At 45.4% G+C, this 23,796-nt stretch overlaps 1 long non-coding RNA gene across 2 annotated transcripts in view; it reads left to right on the forward strand.

The window, feature by feature from the left end:
- Positions 1-23,796, forward strand: part of LOC120093663 (uncharacterized) — a 115,537-nt gene that overhangs the window by 73,695 nt on the left and 18,046 nt on the right. Inside the window, exon 1 of one of the 2 annotated variants that reach the window (XR_010053833.1) lies at positions 21,959-22,698. The exons of the other annotated variant lie outside the window; for it this stretch is intronic. This is a non-coding gene — a long non-coding RNA (uncharacterized LOC120093663). Of the gene's footprint in view, positions 1-21,958; positions 22,699-23,796 lie in introns of those variants that run through there. 2 annotated transcript variants of the gene reach the window in all.

Raw genomic sequence — 23,796 nt, forward strand, 5'->3', positions numbered from 1 at the left:
AGCTATCCCACGCGTGGGAGTTAGTAGTAAGCTCTTGTTTGTGAGCAAGAATAAAGGACTTCAGAAAGTTTCCCATCATGCACTAGAGACAAGGCTGGCGGTTCCAACCATTTCCGCGGGTAGTGAAGAGGCAGGGCACCTGAAGTTGTGTGCTTTATTGAAAATATTTCTGAACTATGAGGTATGGAGTCTTGATTTTTGTTTAACACCCTTGCAAAGATTCAGGGCCCCTGGGCTGGGGAGATGGCTCAGTCAGAGTAGTTGGTATGTAAGCATGAGAACCTCTTTTTAATAGCTCACCCAGTCCAACTTGTGATGCACAGGCTCACAGATGCCGGCTGGTACCGGAACATGACTGACCCACCATGCTGCCCCAGTCTCTTGAGTGTTGAGATTATAGGTCTGCGCCACCACACCCAGCTTCTGTTTGAAGGACTGTGTCCATAAAGTCTCTTTTATAGTCTCTTAGGCAGTGCAAAAGTGACCAGAATATGTAAATACACAAGCCTGGCTGTGTGGCAATAAAACTCTGCTCATGGATTTAACCTGTGGCTTATAATTTATTGACCCCTAGTCCAAACCATTCATATATATGAGACAAATTGAGGCAGGGCCTCCCTCTGTAGCCCAGGCTGCCCTGGAATTCATTCTGCAGCTCAAATTCGAGATTGTCTCCTGCTTTATCTCTACACTGCTAGCATTAGAGATATGAGTCACCACACCTGGCTTAAAGCATTAGTTTAAACAGTTTTTTTTATTTCAACCCATTTTAGTTAAGCAGGTGATACCCTCCCCGCAATAGTTGCTAGCCCTGTAAAGGCAATATTATTTCTTTCACATTTTCTGACGTTTTTTGATTTTTTTTTTTTGAGAGCTATACCCCCAGCAGGAATATTTCCTCTCTCCATTGCTCCATTTTCCTGACAAGGCAGCCAACAGGATGCTGTGGAACTCCAGCCTTCGACAGCCTGTTATGCAGAATTGTTACACTTGGTAATTTGCCTTGAACTTTCCGTACTTTGAAGGCTCCATTTTGGCTCAGACCTCTCATCCTAGTTACTGAGAGGATCCAAGATCCAAGGCCAGTCTGGACAACTTGGTGAACCCTGTCTGAAAATAAAATGTTAAAAAAAAAAAAAGGAGAGAAAGAAAGAAAAAACAAGAGGAGGCTCAGTGATACGGTGCTTGCCTAGCATGTGTGAAACGTTGGTGTCATGCTTCCTCTTCCAGCTGCCACCAGGGGTTGGGGAGGGGGAACTGGAGGACAGACATATGGACTTAATATCATACACATGTTCAACCTTGATCTCGAACGACATCCTGCCTCTGCCTCTGTACTGGTCCTGGATGTCCCCTCTGCATTTCCTGTATAGGGGAAGCAATGTCCATTGTCTGATCTACGATCTGGTTCGCCATGTAAGTGCTTGGAGGATACCAGGAAGAAGGACCAAATAAGCAGAGAGATATTGGAAAAGGAACTGAAACTTATCAAAAGCTTATAGAATAAGTTTATAATCTAAAACACTGTACTATATACTATATAGTATATATTATAATGTACATCTCATACATATATGATGTGCTATATAATATAGAGTATATATGTATATAATACACTATATCACATATAGTAATTTTAAACTATTTTAAAGAATGGGGGGATATGAGGGAAGCGCCATGGGGTGGTAGGCTGGGCAGCCCAGGCCTGTTGCAACACCATCAGTTGTTGACTTGTGCCAGTACACTCACAGTTTTCTTTGGAGATGAAAAATCAGATTAATGTCATGAATCACACAGAACTGTGTGCACACCATCATTTGGAACTGATTCCAATGACTGCAGTATGGTTGTACTTAGTGACTGCATCCTATGTGGCGGGGCTGCACAAGTGTCACTTGTGCTTTCTCACTGAGTCCTGGCTACTACAGCTCTCCTGGATGGACACCGTCCTCCCTTCATCTAAGCCTTGGAGAGTGTGTGGAACTTGGCCAAGGCCATAGAGTTTGCATGTGCAGGGTTTACATGGGTCTTGTAGTGCTGAGAGGACAGACTTTGTAGAGCCCAGGCCAGCTCTCTACCACATGACTATATCTTTGGTCCTGAAGAGCTGACTTAAAAGGCACCAGTCACACCTAGGGTGAGCCAGTCTCTTGGTGAGAAAGGGCCAGGGAAAAGGGAGGAAGCCTGAGAATAGCTTCTGGCATTTGGGTAAGCTGATGCTTTCTTTTTCTTAAAATTAAATTAGATTATTTGTATGCACATGCATGCGCATGTGCCTGTGTGTGTTGAGGGCTGTGTATGTCACAACATGTATGTGGAGAGTGGAGGAAAACTTGGTGGAGATAGTTTACTACTATCTGTCTTTACAAGGACTCCCAGGTTTGAACTCAGGTCACCAGGTTTGTGTGGCAAACGCCTTTAACTGCTGAACCATGTTGCCAGCCCAAGCTGACAACTTGTGAGGTTGATTTAGAAAGCTGGATAATTTAAGACTTATCATAAGGTGCTTAGGGTGCAATACATTGGGAGACACTGGCAAAGCAACACAAAATCTGTTGGAGATTGGTTCTAATGCTTTGATTCAGTTGGGAATCTGTGTGTCCAAATGCTAAAGGTCCTTGTCCCCAGTTGGTTTTCGATAGATCAATGAAGGTGCCAGTGGCCAACATCTCCAAGGGGAGGCAGAACAGGACCCTTAGACTTACATGGGCTAGAACACGGAGTGGAGGAGACGGAGGATCACCATGATGCTGTGGGAGAAGGAAGACATTTAGAGCTGCAGAGGGAGGATCATCTGAAATGTAGGAGGAAAGGGAAAGTGGCTCCCCAGAAGGGTTGCCCAGAAGACCAATGGGCTTCACAGAAGGTAACAGGGCAATAAAGCTATAGGTAGATTTAGAAGGTGGTAAGCCATGAGTACTGATGGGAAATGTATGCTAACTGCGGGAGGATTAGAGCTGCCCAGGCTTTAAGTTAGATGGCATATTAAAAACGAGCCAGTGTGTGTGTGTGTGTGTGTGTGTGTGTGTGTGTGTGTGTGTCTTCCATTCATGAATCTGAAGAGTTCTTGGGTGGGTGGCTGAAAGCACATGACCCTCATGGAGCCAAAAATGGCGTAGCTAAAAATTCACCACTACAGAACCCACTGTCTACTTGGGAAACACATACTTATGAATTATTCTACTTGGTCCATGGTCAATATTGTCCAGCTGCACCAGACACTCTGAGGGACATCGGAGACACAGAGATGAATCAAACCTAGGGTGCTGAGTGTGAGACTGGGGTTTGGAGACTTGGCGTGCTGGCTCCATATGCTGTCTGCATGACTCAAGTACATTGCCTACTGAGTCCCAGGTTCCTCAGACTTTTCACCTGTAAAATGGGTCTTATAATATCAGCACTGTCCTCAGGAGCTGGTGGTGACAATATATGAGGGAAGCCTCTTGGTAAGTGAGCTAATTTGAGATTTTTAGAGCACTGCCTGTCATATAAAGTATGCTATGTAAGGTATTTCCTCAAGGAATTAAGTCTGTTGGCAGAAAAATCTCTCTCTCTCTCTCTCTCTCTCTCTCTCTCTCTCTCTCTCTCTCTCTCTCTCTCCAACCCTTCCTTTAAACAACTGAATAGTTGATCAGATCTATCATGTTCTTCATTTTGTGTTGGGTGCAGACTCTTTCCTTCTCGCCTCCCATCCTGGGATGGTGCTCCAGGGTCTGCGATATCCCAGCAGGTCTCTGTCATGAGAAAAAAACCACAGACTCAACGCATGTTATGGTTCTTCTCTGTTTTACACTACTGATCACAAGATGGGGTGAGCAAATGTGCAGGTGGGAGAGGCTGAGAGTGCAAGGTGCTTGGATAGTGTACAGCAAAATGCCACCCACTGGCCTGGGAGGGGAGGGGGCGAGTGGAGGGAGGAATAGTTTCCATTTTTGTCAGGGACCTCACTGTCCTGTGGAGCAGATGCAGCTGTCAGCCTCTGGCAGTGAGGATGGCAAGACAGAGCAGAGCAGAGCCCATATTTGGCCAGGGAAGAGGTTCACTTCTCTCCACACCCTCTGACTCACCCTCCCGGCCCGCCAGCCTGGGGCTGAGCTCACAGCCCTCTGACTCAGGCACTGTGGGGTACCCTCTTCAGAGAGGGAGGCTGCCTTAGCACCAAGCTGCAGCCTCTGGTGGGACTCTTTTTCTTTGTTAGTTCCTTCCCTTCGGGGGCTGAGCCTGATGCTGTCTTTGCTGCTGCCACCTGCCCTCATAAAATAAAAGCCCTTTCCACAGAGAATGGCCACTCTGAAGAGACCCCTGCATCCAGAAATGGGTCCTGCAAGGGCTGACTTGGTTTCAGGATATCACCCTTGCGAGTAAGCAGTAGGCGTCACTTGGGTAGAAGGAAGAGTTCCCTCTGATGGCAGAAGGGAAGTGGTGGGAATAAAGGGGTGGAGAGTTAGGTGCTCTTGATTCATTGGGGCCTCACCCTTCTCTAGGCTTCCCAGCTACATGTGTGAGCCAATCTCAAAGGAGATAGCAACTGTATAGGGAACTTTTCAGACTGGACGAGCGCAGGCTAGGAGGAGCCATGTTCAGTCCCTTATGGCTTTCTGTGTGGTCCCTGGAGAGTGAGCACTGCTTCCCCTTGGAACTGGTGGGAAATGTGGACTCTCAGCCCTGGCCCAGCCAGCTGACTGTTCTGACTCTTCTCCCGATGACTGGCAGGCATGCTGAACTTTGGTCAGCCCTGACTACTTGGCCATCTGGTGAATTTCACACCCCAGACCTACTTCCAGAGTTTGTCACTTTACTGGGCTCAGGTGTGTCCTGGGCACCTTCAGAGCTGCCTGGGTGACTCAAGGGTGCAGAAAAAAAGTTTCCACCATGCTCTAGTGAATCAGGGTGATGCTGATAAGCCAGGTCACATACTCCAGTGCACTTAACATCTGGTCAGGCACAGAAAGGAGCCAGCTAGGCTAGGCTTAGCACATGCAGACACATGTGAACTGCAGAGGACGGAGGGTGACTGTTATCAGGATGACACAGCCCAGTGGCTACAGGCTACTTACTGACCTGAAACCAATTGGATTACTGGCACACCTGAATGCCCATGAAACCAGGGGACCATATCTCCTGGAGTTTTAAGAAATGCCAAGAAATAGGGTCTGGGGAGATGGGTCAGTAGGTCTCTTGATGCATAAGTGAGAAGACAGAATCCATTAGAAGCCAGGTGGGCATGGTGCTCCGTCCTTAATCTCAGCATGTGGGAGATAAGAGATGTGATCCTCAGGGCAAGGGGGCTTGCTAGACCAGCCTAAAACAGTGAGCACTAGGTCTAGTGAGAACCCTTACCTCAGTGTAGAAGATGAAGAGTGTTAGAAAAAAGTCGGCATCAATCTTGGCAGTGCACACTCACCTGCACACATGTGAATCTACATATGCTCGAATGCACACAACACACCCACACTCAAAAGAGACAAAAACAAATGCCAAAAGGAGAGCTCTTTGTGAAATGTCTCCTGATTTAACTGTGATCTCATGTACAAGACTTGCATAGGTCGAAGCCAGACAGGGTTCCAGAACACAGAGTCCCACCCCTAAAGAAGTTCTTTGCAATTAATACCCAGGAACAAAAGGAGTGTTGCTGGGTATGCCAATCATGCTCTAGGGCAGCCCCCATGCCTAGGAGTAGTTGGACAATGCAAAGCAAACTCCATTTTATTTGAAAGTATACCGTGCTCCAAAGTAGTCTAAATGTGGCCTGGGGTCTACTGATACACACCATCTCTAACCCAACTCTCGTGATCACCGGCTCCAGTTTTCTGAAACTCTCCTGTCTGTGTCATGGAAGGCCCTCATCTTATTCAAACAAGGATGGAGGTCTCAGTGGAGTGGCCCCGGTAAAGTGTCACTTCCTGGCTTGCCAGCATCTACCACACCCATGAAACTTGGGTTGATACCTATTTGCTTGTGGTGGTGGTCATCTGACCTAGTCGTTACGGACCTTGCTTTATTAATAAGATGGAGACAATTAATCATAGGCTTGTGGTAAGGCTTTTAAATGGGCCGTGCACATGAAACAGTCCCGAACAGTATTAGCTGCACTCGCAGTCACCAAATGCTACGTGAATGCTACCTGGTATCCTTCAGTTTTTGCACCAGAGGATTGAGTAAGGAAAGCACCACTGATCAGTGTGAGTTCCTCAAATGCCTTGGCTCTAGGTCTGTCAGAGAAAGTGCAACACAGAGCAGAGGACCAGAGAGCTGGGTGCTGAACACAGGGACTTAGAACTGTGGTCAGTTAACGTCTCTATGGCTCATGACCTCAGTTGTGAGCTGTGTTAACCACAATCACCTACGAGGATGCTGTGGGACCAATGAGGGGATGTGTGTGACTGGGAGATCCTTTTAGGAGATGCCTTTCAGGTAGGAGGATGTTCTGCTTTCAATCTGAAGCGCTCCCTGACTGGGGTGTGTTTTCAGTACTTGGTGCCGAGCTGGCGATGGTGTTTCAGTAGGTTCTGGAAACTTTGCCTGGTAGTAGCTAGGTGGCGGGAGGTCATTTCCTGTTGCTCTCTCTGCCTCTTGCCTGCTGTGACATTATCAGGCTTCACATAACTCCTGCTGTCATGATGCTCTGCCACAGTGCATGGGGCCAAGTGATTCCAGGCAGAGAGTCCCCTGAAACCAGGAGCTGGAATTAATCATGCTTTCTTGTCTCTGTCAGAATTCTGGTGCGCAGCCACATAAACGTAACAAATACAGGAACTGCTCCTGCCTTATGCTTCATGAATACCTCCAAGGAAAGGCCTGTGGAAAAATGGAAGCAATAGCTGTGTTGTAAAGATACATAAATGTTGAATAAAACTTAATTGGTCACTACGAGATGTTTTATGACCTCAAAAAGGAATGTTGTTGTGACCTCACAATGGCATTATGCCTTAGTGAGTTTTAGGTGGGTGTCTTGTGGTCAGAAGTTCAAAACTCTTTATAAAATTGCTGTAAGAAGAGTCTGCTGTCCTCAGCCATGGCATGATTTTTACATACATTTCACTTATGAAACGACCCTTTGGCCAGGAAGTGGTGACACTTACCTTTAATCCCAGCACCTGGGAGGCAGAGGCAAGTGGATCTCTGAGTTTGAGGCCAGCCTGGTCTATAGAGTTGAATGTGAGGACAGCCAGGGCTGCATAGAAAAACTCTGTCTTGAAAACCCAAAACAAAACAATAGAAGAGTGACCTTTTGTACATAGTTGGTCAACTTTGCAGTTGGGTCTCTTTGTTCAAGAGCTACACAGTTAATATAATTTCTGTTATCCACAATCCCCCTAAGACTTTGGTCTGGCAATAGTTATTTAGTTCAAGGTTCTGTAGGCAGGTCTGCGGTCTAGGTTATGCTTGGATGGTTTTGGTTGGGCTCATTCAAGGGTCAGTGGTTGGCTGGTTATTGGCGAGTGGCTAGACTGGAACATTATGTAGTTTTCCAGCAGGCTGGCCTGGGCTTACACACTGGTGACTGGTACTTCATAGGAAAGCAGTTTTTTTAGCCCTTGAGTTAGTCATGCTATTCACTTTATGTTGACTGAAACATCCCAAACCCAGAGAGTGTATTGTCCAAGAATACGGATGTGGGAAGAGATGGAAAGCTTCAGATACCACTTGACTATGGTGATAAGTAGATGTTGTGCGCATACAGCTCCTAATAAAGTTAATGTCAAGGGCTAATTGATGGGAGGATAAACCTGAAAGTTAACCTTCATTAGGGAAGCAGCATATACAGGTAAACATCCAAAAGCAAGGAACATACTAAAGAAAAGTAGTCTGCCTGCTTGTGACCCTGAGCTTGACTATGCAAAGGTCACTACCTCTAATAGTTCATGGACTATGGCCCCAACCCTCCCAGGATCTGCCCTTGCTTCATGTGTTCCTGGAACACTGGTTCTTCCTTTCCCCCCATTTTCCATGACTTATCTTAATTATCACCTCTTCCAAGAAGCCTGGAGCCCTTCACTTGTTACTTTATACATTCAACATTCTGACTTGTTCTATTTAGAACTAACCATCTCACGTTTCTATTTGAGACAACTCATGTTGTCTTGTTCTGCTTGCTTTTGGTGTTTGAAGTACTGTCTTGATGTGTAGGTTAGGCTAGCCTTAAACTGGAGATCTGCCTGCCTCAGCCTCCAGGGTGCTAAGATTAGAGGTATGTGTCACATGTCTCCTCATCTTAATTTGGGCCATATTGTATGTTACAGTACTGCTGTGTATCCTATGATTAGAAGGCTTAGTGCTGGGATTCCAGAATAAAGTCTTCTCAGCTGAAATCAGAGCTTCTTGGTAGAGAGAAGGCTATAGCCTGCATCTCTACCTTCTTGCCTTACCCTTTCTCTCAGAGACCCTTGAAGGGTTAATGTGGCTCCCAGGGCACTGGAGGCTACAGTTTGCAAAACCAATCTATTCCCTATCTCATTCATTTGCTCATATGAAGAATGTGTGACATTTCAAGGTTATGTGATCTACCCCATGTCACACAACAAAGTCACCATATGATCACGTAATAACGTCAGTGTCTTCATTTCCTTGGCCTACCATGACTTTCTGTGGGGCAAAATGGACAGGAGACAGCACTTTAGACTAAAAGCCTTTTAGCAAAGAGAGCAGTCAAACAAACATTCATCCATGTGGTCACTGGTTTGAAAGTGAACAGGACCTGCATCCTCCTCTGTCTGCTACACACTGGGGATACATGGCAACAGACAGGGCCTCTGTGGCCAGTCTAGTAAAAAAGTGGGGAATAAATTATTCATACCTACAAGTCAGCATTTATAGTCTGGGATAAGTCATCTGAGGAACAAGAGCAGGGTAGAGGGTGAGAACATTCTCCATGGCCCTGCTGTGTTCCGGATGGTTCTGGGGAACTAAGGAAACAAGGAAGCAGGAGAAGGCCCTTACTTCTAGAAATATGAATATCAGGCCTGAAAAAGAGGGGAGGGGTCACCAGTTCATGCTGCTCCCATTCAAAGTCTTAACTGATCAAGGCAGAATATGAACAACTATACAGGATGAAACAATTACACAAATTTGGGATGTATTGATTGCAGTGGTTTGAATGAAAGTGATCAGCATAGCCTCAGATATGTGACTATTTGGTGCCCAGTTGGTGGCATTATTTGGGAATTCATAGAAGATACGGTTTTGTTGGCAGAAATATGATACTGGAGGCAGGCTCTGAGGTTTTAAAAGCCATATGATATTCCCAGTTTGATCTCTGCCTCCTGCTTGGGATTTATCCTGTTCAGTTACCGTGCCCTCTGGAACCATAAGCCCAAATAAACATTTCTTTTTATAACTTGCCTTGTAAGTGGTATTTTATCACAGCAATAAAAAAGTGACCGATACATTGATAAAAAGTGATTTTTAACTCCAAATTAGGAATTTCATAAGCTCTTGAGTGACCGATTTCAGGCATGCCTATAATTAATTCTTCTATACACAGGATACTTCTGAGGATTTGTGTCAGTTCCACATGTAAGCTAGGTTGTTGGTGTTATCAATGGCAAGGAGTGGACAGTTAGAATAGTGGAGCTGCAGAAGGAGGCTGACAGGGAAAGGCAGTCCCTGCTAGTTAATTTGTCAAGGGTCACTGTACACAAAGCTCTGGGTTAGGCCTTGCCTATACAAAAAAGGATAAAAAAGAATAGAAGACTTCCAGGACCCCAGAGTCGGTGGCACAGAGCATTAGGTTTGTGGGAAGGGGAGATATTCCATCCTCGGCTGCCTTTGGGATCCCACTAAATTCAAGTGGGCTTTTTTTTTGTTGTTGTTGTTGTTGATGTTTTTTAAAGTGGGCTGTTTTTTTTAAACTTCTGTTTGCCAGCTGACCTTTAAGCAGAAGGCAGAGTCCACCATACTCATATATAGCTTTTTTTGTGATAATTATTGAGTGACTATCTGGTACCATATAGATGATAGGAATACAGAAACATGGCCCCTGTCTTTGAGAAGCTTCTTATTTAATGAAAAGAAATCCCCTAGCCTCTAAACCAAAAGCCCAAACCCATTCAACCCGCCCACCCAACCCATTCAACAAACCCAGCCCCCATCTGACCAATCTATCCAACAAACCCAACTAACCAACCTGCTTAACCCAATCAGTCAACCAACCCACCCACCCACCCACCCAAACAACCCATCAACCAAACCAACCAACCCAACCGGCCAACCAACCAAGCAACCAGTGAAACACGCAGCATGGCATTGTCTGTTGGTATATTACTTTTCTCTCACTGTGACAAAAATACCTGATGGTAACTGTTTAAGAGAGGGAAGGTGTGTCTTGGCTTACAGTGCTTTATAACATGGAGCTTGGAGTGGCTCAGTCTGTGTTGGTGGCTACTTGTGGCATGATTTGTTCACGTTTTGGAGAACCAGAGAGCAACGAACAGAACTGGAAATGGGGCTGGGCTATAAACCTACAAGATTCACCCCGGAAGTTGCCATTCACCACTAAGGAACTACATCCCAAAGATTCCATGACTTCTCAAAACAGTGCCATCTGCTGGAGGCTGTGTTCAAAACATGAGTCTGTGGGTGACATTTCACGTTCAGAGGGTACCAGTTGGAAAGGGGTTGAAAGACTGGAATAGCAAGTGTTATATGCTGGCAGCCCCTGGGAAGAGTGCAGTGTGCAGTGGAGCTGGTCTAGGACCAAGAACTTCTACATTCTCTAGGGTCCTATATATTAGGCTATGGTGCTTTTTTGGACTCTCTTTAAAATTGTCATTTCATCCCATGTTGGGACAATCTAGACTAGCTGAACCCTCAGTTTCTTTGCTTTGACTGGAACTAAATCATGGAAGCAATGTGCCTTGTGTGGGTCAGAAGATTTGATTGGCTGTTGGTGACATCACAGACATTGCTGTAATATGGTTAAGAAATCAAATCCATGGTAGTCATGGAGTTCAAAGTGAGCACATCCAGTTGTGGCTAACACACACACACACACACACACACACACACACACACACACACACACACACACACACACACCCTTGATGAGTAAGTGGGGAAATGTATTTGTTATTACCCAATAAGTACAGTTTGTTTGTTACACACAATCTTTCAAAACACGAGGTCCAAAGGGGAAAATTATGAAAGGGCCCTGGAGGGTGATGGTGTGGGAACTGCTGCTGTCATCCAAGGGTCTGATGGGAGATGTGGTTACTGACATCTCCATCCGGTCAGCTCCTGTTTGTCTTTTTTTTTTCTGGAGACAGGATGGTTGCCTGTCCCTAAGGCAGAGGGCATGCTCACCTGTGTTCTGAGCCCTCAATGGCTTCACTTACATTCTTTCCTTCCTCTGTTGTTTGACTCCTGATCCCTCCTCCCCCGCCCCAGCTCTGTTGCTAAATGGCTGTGCATTTTGAGTAACCTAGTCCTGTACTTTGGAACTTTAAATCTTTACCTTGACATTGAAAGCATCAGATCCTGATGGGCTCAGGTTCATCAATGTTTAGCTCTCTTCTTGTCTCTGGGACACATGAATAAACCACAGTCTGTAACCTCTTCTGCAATACCCGGTGGGTATCGTGGACTTTTCCCCTTGGAGAGTAGGTGGAAGTGATCTGTAACACTTCCTGGTCTGCTCTGAGAATCACTCTGCAGTAGGTTTATAAGGCATTCACCATGGTAGGAATGACCGTCTCTGGGTGACTAGGAAGCAAGACACTTGAGTCCCTTAACTATAGGGCCTCACTGACAGGAACACCGTCCTTGGATTTTGTGAATCGAAATGTAAAGTTTTTCAGAGTTGTGATGCTGGAATGTAGGGGGTTTTGTAGTGACTGTAAGCAATGACTATTCTAAGTGGCTCAAAGTAAAGAACATTTCTTCCCTTCAGCTTGGGACAAGCAGAGCAATGGAGATTTAGAAGGTGGAGGTAGGTTGGAGAATGTAGCAGAGGTCCATGATCACACAACGAGCTCCGTAAAGGCTGCTCCCCAGAGTGAAACAGGCTTGTCCACCCCAGGATGGCAGGCACCATTAGGCAAGTCCGGAGTTCTTCCTCACAAACACAATCCTACAGAGACAGCCCAAGGCGATTCCTAAAGAGAGACTACAGAAGGGCTTGTCTTGTTTTCTCCTGAACTCACTGATCACATAGATAAGTATCTCTACCTTCTCTAAGAAAGGAGATTTGTGGGAAAGTCAGGCAGGAAGTCTTAGCCTCAACAGAAGTTTTTTTCTGAAGAAAACCTAAGGCTGGGAAACCAAGGTTCTTTTCAGACATGAAAGTTGGTGAATTTCCACAAGTGTACCTCCAGGACAGGAGTCACATCTCCACCACCTTGAGATGAACCCCAGTACATTGAAAAGTGGTGGCAAATCAATGTGTGGGTGACTGACTGGTGATATGTAAGGAATATGCCTGACATTTTCCCCACTGGGTCACTTCAGAAGGAGGAGAAGTTGCTGTGGTTTGACCCCTCACACTGCTAGCCCTTGCCTAACCCCACAATTTGGTGGTGTGAAAGGCCAAGCTGATGACCCAATGCTTCCTTTGGGAGAGGCTAGCATTCTCCTTCTGCCCACCAAGTCCTATGCTAGGCAAGTCACTTGTCCCTGCTGAGTTCCTGGCTAGCCCATTGCCCTGGGGGTTCACTGGTTACTCTGAATCCCACAGTTGAGGATACTCTTGTGTTTCTAAAGTTAGGGACTGAATGTTTCTCGTGGCATCCAATGAGATGTTCCTTCAGCAAGTTAGATGAAGATAGGGGTTAAGGGCTAGGCTTGGTGGTATACACCATTAACTCCCAGCACTTGGAAGGCAATGGCAGGCACATCTTTGTGAATTTAAGGCTGGTTGGTTTACATACAGAATTCCAGGATGGGAAGGAATTCATAGAGGTACCCTGTCTCAAAAAACAAAACAAAACAAAACAAAAACAAAAAAAGTTACAGGGTTATAGTCTCTGTCAAAGAGGGTAGTGAATACTTCACCCCTTACACATGTGCATAGGCTGGAAAAAATAATTTTTAGGCTTTTGGATTATAGTGATTTTTAAAACTAAACCAAGCATGAGGCTATGGAGATGGCTCAGTAGGTAAGATCCTTGTTGCTCTTTCAGAAGCCTGGGTTGGGTTCCAGTATCTCCATAGTTGTTCACTACCATCCACAATTCCAGTTCCATGGGATCTGACACCCATTTCTGATTTCTGTGTGCACCAAGCATACACAGAGCGCACATGTAAACATTCAGGGAAAACATACATGTGAAGCCAAAATAAACTTAAGAAATTATGTAAAGCACCATCAAAGGTTGAACGGATGAACACAAGTTGGTCTATCTATGTAGTGGAACATAACTCAGCTTTAAAAGGAAGGAAATTTAGACACAAGTGCAACGTGGCAGAGCCATGAGGGCATTGTGCTAAGTGAAATAAGCCAGATATAAAAGGGCAAGTACTGCTAATTCCTCCTGTAGGGAATCTAGGGTCGTCCAGGGCACATAACAGAACAGAACAGTGGTTGCTCTGGGTTAGCAAGAGGCCATAGAGTTATTGTCTAATGGTTAGAGAGCTTCAGTTTGGAATGACAAGAAAGATGTGGAGATGAATGGGGTTGATGGCTGCACAACAAATGAATGTGGTTAAAATCATTGAACTGCTGATTTAAAAAATGACAGAAACGGTAAAATAAATCCACGGAGGAACCCACAGCATGGACGTGCCAGCCATGGGCTTAGTTAGTTCTCTAAAAATCTGTTAAGAAGCATTAACATATCCAAAGAAATGGTATTCCTAACCTCAGAAAAGTGAGGCAGGTAGGCTGTAGTCTCAGCATAGGCTAATCATCTGGTTAGCAGTTTTAGCATCATAAAGAAAAGGGATCTCTAGATTCATGGCCTGCAATTGAATTTGTGTGCTCAGCTTCTGCAAGGCCCTGGGTAGGCTGGTGACCCCTTGATGGGCAGACAGCTGTGTTCAGAGGTGGGGCTGGCTACTTGAAAGTGGGTTTCTACCAGCGCAGCCTGTACCTGCTGGTCACCATGATTATTAAAAGTATCCCTCCCATCATTTTAAAATCTTCCCATCAGGGTGCCAAGTCCCTGGGGTGGCCCTGTCTATTCTTCCTACACTACAGAGGTAGCTGAGCAGGGCCTGCTTGGAGAAATGTTCGCAAAGCACCATCTCAGGACTTGGCATGGGGCACATGCTTGATATAGGAAGTTATTTTTATCTAGACTGTCTAGAAAAGCACAAGATTCAGAGTCCTTGGAGTTTGGATGGAATCTATGTTCACTGGGATTTTGACCTTCAGTGATTTCTTTTAACTCCCATAGCCTTAGTTTTTTTGGTCTGTAAAATGGGGTCAGCGAAAATGTCTCATGGGGTTTTATGCTGTCTCAAAGAAATGTAAGGTTTCTACCTTCCCCTTCCCTCCCTCCCTTCCTCCTTTTCTCCCTCCATCTTTCTCTACTGTCCTCCAGGTTTTCCTCCCTCTCTTCCATTTGCCCATCCCCTGCCCGTCTCTACCTCTTCCTTCTTTCATGACTTCTAGGGTAGTGCTGTGTACTACAGTTTCCTGGCCTCAGCCCTGTAGATTAGGTGCCTCCTCAGCCCACCCAGGAGACCTTTCCTCAATGGCAAAGTGAGACAGCACTTTGAAAAGTCCTCTTTCCCTCCAAGAAGGCTTATTTGAGCTCACTCTTGACCCTAGGATCATGGAAGGCCCCGTGAAGAAGTCACAGGAAGTGGGAGCCTCGGGAGTTGGCAGCTTCTCTGTGGGAACAGCTGTTTGCATAGAGATTGGTCTGTGAATTTGCCACCGCCACCTTCCAGGAGGCAAGAACTGTCTTCAGTCCTAATTCTCTCTTTAGTTTTATTTGGACTTTCGCATTCGATCACTTGGTTTAGAACGTAGGTGGCTTCTCTTCCATTTTTTTCTTCTTCCCACAGGTGTGACTGGTCAGGGTGTGAACACAGGGAACACTGGTTCCCTTCTTGGGGCTAAGCTGGCATGTACTGTTGGGTCTCTAGGAGGCTCCCAGGGCCTCTGGAAAGGTGTCTGGGTTGGTTCACAAAGACAGGATGCTAACCTGTAAAGTAAATGAGCAGTAAATGAGCTCCTCAGGGGTGATGCTTTGGACTGTACCTTATGGGCAGAGGTAGAGGCAGGGACAGTTGGAAGAACCCATGGAAATCTTCACACCTTTACTCTGTCCCTGTCCAGTCTTGCTCTTTGCTCAAGACCTAGAAGAGATTTTTGTCAGTGTTATCTGAACAGGGTCTCCAGGTCAGACCCGTGTCTCCTCCTCTGAATGCTTCTCAGGTTGTTCAGACAGGACTAGGTGCTCCTCTTTCTGGGTTCTGGGAATGAGCTGTAACATTGCAGAATCTATGGTATTGTATTGTAATTATCCGTGGGCTCCAGACAAAGGCCTGGAGGGCAGAGGCAGCTCCTCAAGCCTTTTCTGTAGCTTCTGCACTATAGGAACTCTGAAGACAGCGAATAAGAATCAGTACCGAGCTTGTCTGGTGCTGCACTGATTAGGGAGGTCCCAAGGAATGAGGGGCTGGCTGAGTATCAGGGGCCACTGGATGTCAAGCTCCAGAGATTCAGTCTGCTTGGCAAAGAACCCCATTCTCCATTTCCCAGAGATTGTTCTCGTAATACTCTGGCCGTGGGCCCAATCCAGGCTCTGACTAGTTCCTAAAACAAGTTAAATCTTTCCCTTTGGGACCATTCCATCAGCAGGGGTAGATGAGCATGCTTCTCTGATGACCTTGGCGTTTGTAGCCCCAAATTGGGCTCTTTTCCATTTGGTTCCTCAAGGCCTCAGCGGCAGCCCTGTTATGCTTGGCTGGGTTTCTGGCTGGTGAGGAGCTAAGCACCGTCTTCCCAGATCCTGGGGTGGATGAGAGCTGTGTCCACACCCCCACCCACAGCTGCCTGTGCTTGGCTGGGATGGAAACTGGGCTGCTCATCCAACAGATCTCGGAGGAGATTGGAAAGTGCTCCTCGGAGGAGCGAGTTGTGTCATTGTTGGGATGTGGACAGAAGCCAGGCTACAAATGAGAGCTGCTATCTTCCCATCACCCTTGCTTTCCGCTGTGATGGAGGGACCCTGCCAGCTGCCCAGCTTGGACGTATCTTCCTTGGAGGGACAGAGTGCTACCCAATGAGCACTTCTGAAATGGGACTAGGCTGGCCAGAGCATAGGAAGTAGACTATCTGTGAAGAATTCGCCATCCCAGGTAGTGTCTGGTTAGATTTAACCCTTTGATTCCTGCACCCGGACAATAAACATACTGTTTTTGATTCATCTCTGAAAATCTCACCCTACATGTGATCCGAGGAGATCTAGAGGGCTAATGAATTAGTCAGGATTCTCTAGAGGAACAGAACATATAGAATACATATGACATATATGAACATGAGGACACATATCTACACATATGTATAAAGGGGATTTACAAAAATAGCTTACAGACTACTAGTCCAGGTAGTTCATCGATGGCCATCTACCAATGGAAGGTTCACATATCCAATAATTGTTCAATTCACTAGGGGACTTCAGTATACGTGGGAATCCCAAAGAACTAATCTCAATGCCAGTGAAGAGATGGTCTTACCCAGGGAGAGCAAAAGCAAGAAGGCAAAGCAAGCTTCCTCCTTCCATGGATTTTATATAGGCTGCCAGCAGAAGGTGTGGCCCAGATTAAAGATGGATCTTCCCCTCTCAAAAGATCTGGATTAAAGGTGAATCTTTCTACCTCAAAGATTTGAATTAGAAGTAAGTCTTCCCTACGTCTAATTACTTATTAAAAAAAAAAAAAAACAGCCAGGCAGTGATAGTACACACCATTGATCCCAGAACTTGGGAGGCAGAGGCAAGCAGATCTTTGAGTTTGAGGCCAGCCTAGTGTACAGACTAAGTTCCAGGACAACCAGGACTACACAGAGAAACCCTGTCTCAAAAAGTCCCACAAACCAAACCAATACAAAGAAACAAACCAAAGCCCCAAATTAACCAACCAAACAAGCAAAACAAAAAGAAAAAGAAAAACAACAACCAAAAAAAAAATAAGCCAAACAAGTAAAATTAAAAAAAAAATCACTTACAGGTGTGCCTAGCCATTCGTTTTACTTAATTCCAGATGTAGTCAAGTTGACAACCAAGAATAACCACCACAGGCAATGAGAAAAAAGACAAATGCATTTTCCTTCACTTTTTTCCTTAAGGCTCCTCATAAAAAACGTTTCAGTGATTTTTAGGTATGAGACTAATGGGGATTATAGAAAACCTCGTGAGTCCTTTCCTTTGGATGCTTGAGGGAATGAGCAAGGATATTTCCACGGAAAGTGCGTCCTGAGGGAGCTCATAGAGGACTTAGCTCCCTTACTGGAAAGGGAAACCCAGATCTCGCTGACAGGCAGAGTGGAGGGCTGTGGAAAGAGCAATTGGCCAGGACTCAGCTCCAGCTGGCCACTGGTTCTATGAACTTGAGCTCATCACGTCTTTTGACTTTGCTTTATTTTAAAAAATTCACCTAAGAAGAGCTAAAATGACTTTAAAATAGGCACTGAAAAGTACTATGGTTTACAAATATTAACTCACTTAAAAAAAAAAAACCGAAACTCTTATTCAATGTGTGTCAGTGTTTTGCTTGCATGTATGTCTGTGCATTGCGTGCCCGCCTGTCTGGTATTGGCAGAGGCCAGAAAAGGGCATCAGATTCCCTGGGACTGGAGTTAGAGATGTCAGCCTCTATGTGAGTGCTGAGAACCAAATTCAAGAAAAGAAGCATGTTCTTAACTGTTGAGCCATTTCTCCAACACCACTTTATTTATTTATTTATTTATTATTATTTATTTATACATTCAATCATGATGTGGGATTATCAGCAAGCCAATTTTGTAAGTAAGAAAAATAAAGGACAAATTACTGGGATCTTGTTCAACGTCACATAAGTGACTTTAATAAGTGTTGGAGTAAGACTGGGCTCTTCCTGGGCCTCAGAATCTTCATCTTTATGAAGAGGATGATGCTGTTATCGCACTGAAGAGTTCATGTACACAGAGAAAGGGCTGTGTGAGACACCAAGGGAGAGGGTAGCCATTTGCAAGCCACGTTTCGATGACCTAGAAGAAACCAAACCAGCTAGCATTTTTTGACTCCAGGATTATGGAGAACTGAGGGAATAAATTAATATTCTTTCTGAAAAAGCCAAGTGTTAGCCTTGCAAGCATGAGGAACTGAGTCCAGTCCCTAGAACCCACATAGTAGAAGCAGGGAAAGACTCCTGCTGGTCTTCTCTGGCCACCACACCTGGGCCACAGCATGCCTATGCACACATAAAATGTAACTTTAAAACTATAATAGACAAGAGGCACAGAGCATATGAAGAATAACATCTACAGTTGTCATCATGTGCATATATGCTGCATGTGTGCTTATGGACACACACACATAAACACACAAACGCTCAACAGTTGAGAACTCTTTGGTGCTCTTCTTGGAAAGAAAGAGAAAGTGAGTTTCTTGGACCACATTAGCACATAGTTTCTTGGTGCTCTTGTTGAATGGTTTGTACTTGTGATTAGAATGAAAGTCTTCAATACACAGTGGATATAGTGCCTCATCCTCTATCTATCTATCTATCTATCTATCTATCTATCTATCTATCTATCTATCTATCTATCATCACTAATAAATAGCACAGCCCTAACATGCAGAAATATACATTAGGAGATGTTGAATGAAAAAATATATGTGTGGATCTATCTTCTGTGCTTTAAGATTGGACCTTCTTGCCCAAACATGGCTTCTTGCAGACATTGATCATTTTCTAATTGCAAATCCTTGGCTCCAATGTGTTCCTATCACAGAAAGGCACTCACACGAAATGAATGAAGCCATGCCACTGCCCCTTGCCTTGGGTCAGAAGTTGCTCATTAGCCATGAAGCTGTGAGCACATGCAGGTCCTGAGATCCACTGCCCACTGACACCAGTAAGCAGCTGAGAAATCTTTCCTACTGAAAAAAAAGATATGGTTGAAGAAGTGGTAGGGTTTGTTTGTTTGTTTAAGACTGAATAGCAAATCACTTAGAGTGTGGCAGCATCAAACTAAACCTAGTGTTTTTCCAAACAGTTTTCTGCTGTGCGTGGGGTAGCCACAGTCATTGGTTAACTGCCCTCAGCTAGGGGCTGCCTGGGGTGGACATATCCAAGATGGCTGTCTATCTCCAGACTCAGTTTCCCCAGACACCCTCCCGTCCTTGTAGAGTAGTCCAAGCTTTCCCACAGCTTGAGGGCTGGATCTAAGATGGGGAGAGAACTGCCCAAACTCCCAGAGCCAGCTCAGACATTCTAGAACACTGTTTCTGCAACATATATCCTGGCAAAGTGTGTTTTAAGATTCAAAGGGAGAGAGAAAAGAGCCCCCCTCGGGAGGTAAGGAACAGATATGTGCACCAAGATGGGAGAGGCCTGTATGAGAGACTACCACAAAGGTGCCAGCAGGATCCTCCAAGTATCCTCATTTGCATGAGGATAGCGGCTGAGGTTCAGTTGTGGTTTGCCTACCAGCAAGATTGGTTTACTTCCCAGGTAGTGGAAACCACAGGGAGCTCCGCTACAGCAGTGACCAAGGCATTGTTTAGCCTCTTTTGCTTTGTCCTCCAGGTGATGCCACAAAGGCGGGAGGGGTGTGTGTGGGATGACCAGCTCAAGAGAGTGGCAGCACCAGGGATACTCTTGCCCCATGATTGAGGATATGATTGTTGGGCAAAAATGTAGATTTGTCCACCTAAATTATGGGATGATTCATAGAATCTTGCTGGACTGCCATCCCTTGTTTAGCTTATGTGGACAGTAATGTCTACTCTATGCAAGAAACGGGATAGCGGCAAGTTGCACGACCTTAGGGTCAGAGTACCTCAGTTCATATCCTTGTCCTTCGGTCCTTTCGTTTTCTAACCATATTCTTTTATGAAAAACAGTTAATTTTTCTGTGCCTTGGTTTCTTTTCTGTTAAGGAGAGATATTCGGAGTCTATAGAGTATACAAATCGGATGTGTTTTTAAGAGTACAGAGGCATCCATACTTTTTAAGTATTGTTTTAATACCCGACATATGATTTGCTTGTGGCCAGTAGCTTAAGTTTTCAGAGGGCCTTTATAGAACATTCAAATGAGCCCATGCTACCTTGATCCATCCTTTATGTAACTAGTGGCTATTGTTTTTAGTCATTTCTCCTCTTGTCATATTTACACTGGAGAATGATGGAGCAAACACCTCAGCTGTTCTTCCCTTCAGTTGCTCTTCTGAAACTAAGAGTCTAAAGTTGTTTCGAGTTATTTGCTGTGGGAGGAGAGACTCTCTGTCAAGTGGTGATGGGCTTTGTCCTCCTTCCCTGATTGGTGGCTTCACTCCCTGCTCCCACATGAACACTGGGGAGGAGGGCTCCTTGTTCCTCATCTCCGGGTCACCTCTCTCTAGACAGATGAGCACTGGATCCCAATGAGATTGGAACTCCACTTCAACAGCTACTGGCTGTGACATTAACTCAGTTCTCACCTGTATCCTGGGGATAGCAGCAGTGTCTGCCCACATATTTTACAGTTAAATGAGGAAATATTAACCAGGAGCGTTTATGTGGTGTCTGGTGTATATCGAGGGGCAATTGTAGTGTGCAGGCTGAAGTAATCATTAGGCACATTCAGATATAAAGAGTCAGTTAAAAAGCTCCCTCCTCCAGGATGTTTTCCCAAGCTGCTTCCGGTAATACTAAGCTTCACCTGAACTTTTCTTCCCACCCTCTTTCTACATTTTTTTTTAAAGATTTTTCTATCCCTACACTGCATTGAGCCTCACGGTGAGCTCAGAGTTTGTGCTGCCGGTCTGTTCCAGGTCTAGACACAGATTAGAGCTAGCATCTGTCTCACATTTACAACTGTGAACAGAGCACCTCTTCTCACGAGCTTGCAGATGACCTTTGTGACTCTTTTGTTCGTATAAGGAGCTTAGAGGATTCTTCAGTTTGACCTCACCTATAGTGGTGACTCTCGGGGCTGAAGAAAGACTTTGATCAATATCAGAGTTGTGTATCCTTCTGAAGTTCAGAGTTCAGAGCTCAGAGCTTCTATTCCTCAGTAGAATGCAACATGTTCACTCTCACTGTCGTTGGGATTAGCGTAGACTTCCCCCAATCAGGGTTGCTTCCCTCTGGCTATGCCTCCGAGCAGTTTCCCGGCCTTGAAATTCACCACAAGCACTGCAGGCCCTCTCTTAGGAGGTCCTCACTACAGACGTGAGGTGCACACTTATTTTTAGTCTAAGGGTTGCCTACTGGGTATATCACGATTCAGGTAGGAAGGCATGCACATTTCCTGAGAGGGGCAGGTGTGGAGCAGATGCTCTCCTTCTCCACTAGAAAGCACATTGTGTCCCCATCTAGAAACTTCATAGAGATACTCCCCACAGTGGTCCAAGGACAGGGAGAAAACAATCTGTGAGAGGAAGAAATTGATGCAGTCTCAGAGCTCCTGATGTCCTCTTGGATCCTGGGAAAAGCTGAGAAAAAAAATCTAAGCACTTTCGGGAGATAAGCACTTTCAAGGCTCAATGGGGAACACTGCAGGTCAAGAATTTCACTTTGGAGCTTGTGTCAAAGAAACTACGAAGCGGTCGGTGTCAACAGTGATGCTATGTGTCAGGGAGAATCCATGACGGAGTAGAGTGGCAGAGAAAACTCTAGGCAGCTGCAAATCTTGTTGTCCACCCGTCCCTTCCGGCGTGTCTGAGGGGGATTTGTTTTGCATTTTACTTGGCTTTCCATAGGGCTTCGGAATAACTTGCTGGGTAGTGAAGAAACGTCCACTGAGAATTCCGAGCTTTATGCAGGCAGGTGCTTGGGGAGATTAATTAGGAAAATAAGTGGAATGAGATTGCAGTAGAGTTTATGGAGCACTTCGTACCAGGGAGACTAATCACCCCAGAGGGCATTGTGAAATTCCGCGGAGATGCAGGCTTCATTAGCTTTTGTTTGGAGGATTACAGGATGAATGGCTCATCGAAGGGGAGGAGATAGTGTTTCCAGGACATGGAGGTGGCTGCGAAGAACAGGCATGCCTGGGGTCTAGTCAGAAGGCTGTGAGCCTGGGTCATGATTCTGTGGAGAGACGCAATGGGAAAAGATGACACAGTGAACTGAAGTGACTCACTGAGGGGTTTCAAGTGTAACTCTTGGCTGCGGCTGTGAGGGGACTGGGTCAGAAAGGGCTGTGTTCTTTCTCCAGGCCTCTCCAGGCTCAAAGATGGCCTCTGGCCTTGCTTACCCGTGCTATCAGCCTTCAGACTCCGTATCCACTGGCCCTTCTTAAAAAAAAAAAAAAGAAAGAAAGAAAAAACAGCCAACGCGGCAGCTCCGGGTGGCCAGGATTGCGACACCAAATGTGTTTGTTCCCCATGTTTGTGAAATACCTCAGAGGCACTGTCCCAGTGCCACCTGACTAGTTTTCTGATTGCCACACGGCCCTGGCTCCATCTGGCAGTACTCAACTGCCGCTGACTAGTCCGAGATTTTGAGATGTTTGCGGGCTTGGAAGGTGAGCCCTTACTCTGCCTGCCCAGGTGAAGAGGTTTTTACCTTCCCAGTTGCGAATACCACGCGATGGGTTTGGAATTAGCCCTGCCAGCCAGTCGGTAAGCATTGTGGCTGTGGATTGCTTACTCAATTTCTCCGGGTCCCCGCCACTTCCACTGCATGCTGATAACAATTCCTACTGTGTATGATTGTGAACTACATGTGCGACACCCAGACACGAGGTCAGGGCCTCAGGTCACTAGCAAACTTCCTGCCCTCCCCCATCCCAAGTTGCCGAAAGCAAAACTGACCTCAGATCTTCAAGTTGTTAAAATTCAAACTTTCTTTTAATGTTTGCAAATGTATGGTGGTCAAATTTTTGCCTGCAAGCAGTAACAAGCTGGCTGGTTCATATACCTTAATGGGAACCCAGAAACCCCTGAGATGGACTCAAGAATTGCTTGAGGTTCTTAGTACTACTGTCCTACAGGGACAAACCAATAATTATTGAACTTCTATTATGTGTCGAGAACAAAAAGAGTGGTTTTACATATAATTTTCATTTTTAAAATTCTCCTTAACCTTAAGCAGATAGCATTACTTTAAAGTAGTAGTACTTAGTCCATAGCAACTGAATTATTTGTATGTGGTAAGCGTTGTTCTATAATGAACATGCAAGAAAACAGAGAACCAGCCTGGAGATGTAACTTACTGAAGACCACCTAACTGGAACATGGCGGTCCCGGTACCATTCCAACTCTTCTGAGTCTAAGTCTATGATGCTTAGGCACAGATGCAGGCATGCATATATGTGCACACATAAAACACCCCATAAAAACATGTTCACAGGTAAAAACACACCTACAATCATATGCGCCTACACATGTACACACATGCACACACATATGTATCATGCCAACATAGACATGCTCACACACTAGAACAGCACAGCAAACAATCACATCTGTATTCCACCCTAACACATCTGCACGGGCACATGTGCTTGTACACATCAACATGCACGTTATTCTGTGCATCAGAGTTTCAAGTTTATAGGAATTCTGGCTTTCAGAACACCAGCGCTACATATGCAGCCAGTGTTTTAACCCTCAGTTCCTCTCCTCTTTCCGTCCTTCTCTTTCTTTGTCCACCCCTTCTACGATTTTTCCTTCTTCCTCCTTCCATTTTCTTCATTCCCCACTACTTTACTCTGTAGT

This window comes from Rattus norvegicus, chromosome 7 (genome assembly GCF_036323735.1).
Source record: "Rattus norvegicus strain BN/NHsdMcwi chromosome 7, GRCr8, whole genome shotgun sequence".
Lineage (NCBI taxonomy): Eukaryota > Metazoa > Chordata > Mammalia > Rodentia > Muridae > Rattus > Rattus norvegicus.